Source organism: Cynara cardunculus (genome assembly GCF_001531365.2).
Source record: "Cynara cardunculus var. scolymus isolate 2C chromosome LG 15, CcrdV1, whole genome shotgun sequence".
NCBI lineage: Eukaryota > Viridiplantae > Streptophyta > Magnoliopsida > Asterales > Asteraceae > Cynara > Cynara cardunculus.
The window spans coordinates 3,682,452-3,683,532 of NC_037542.1; positions in this window are offsets into that span (position 1 = coordinate 3,682,452).

Genomic DNA, 1,081 nt, shown 5'->3' on the forward strand with positions numbered 1-1,081 from the left:
GAATTTTAAATAGTTAATTTGATACTAATATTGATATATTTTTGTCAAATTTTTATGATATCTTCAAATTTATATTTTATTCAAAAATAAAAACATCATTGTTTTTTCAAATTCACATAAGACCATATTATAACATCGATTAAGATAAAAAATAAAATAAATATTAAAATCAAGATGTATCTCGTTGTATTGCGCGAGTACCCTTCTAGTATTATTATTGTAAATTTGTGTATGTGGTTGTGCATTTTTGTTCCACTTTGATTCTTTTTATAAACGGTTGTTAACCTTCGTTCATTAAGATCATGTTTACTTATCTTTTTAGTTTATTTTGATCTTATAGTGAAATATTTGAAAGTAAAACCTGAATTTTGATAAGTCTATAAATCGTCTTTGTGGTTCTTATTTTACTCTGAAAATGATCATTGATTACTAACTCCGTTAACAATCTTAGTTAGAGTAAGGGGTGATTTAGTCTTTTTAACCTATTTACTTAAATATCTTTAAATAAATTCTTAAATTAAATATTATATTTTTTAAAATTTATATATTGTTTATTTATTACTATTATATATTATTTTTTTAGGGAAATTTACGTATATAGCTATTTTATAAATAAAAAAATTCATTTTTAGCCATTTTACAACTCTTTCTGAAATAGCCAAAATTTATTTTTTTGGGGGGAGAGAGAAAAATAAAACTTTACGCAAAAATGAGGAAGTTTACACAAAAAAAAAATTACGCAGAAAATTTATTTCATGCGTAAAGTTTTTTGCATAAAGTCCTATTTTTTGCACTAGAAGGGTATTCGCACATGCAGCGAGATGCATCTCGATTTTAATATTTTGTTTTATTTATTTATTTGTCTCGATTGATGTTATAATAGGTTTTATGTGTTTTTGAGAAAGCGATAATGTTTTTATTTTTGAATAAAATATAAATATAAATATATCTAAAAAATTGAAAAAAATTATTGGTATTGGTATCAAACTAACTATTTAAAATTTCAGGTGCTATTTAATACATTTTCAGTTATTAATTAATATTAATTGTCATTTATTATTTATTATATTTAGTCATCGAT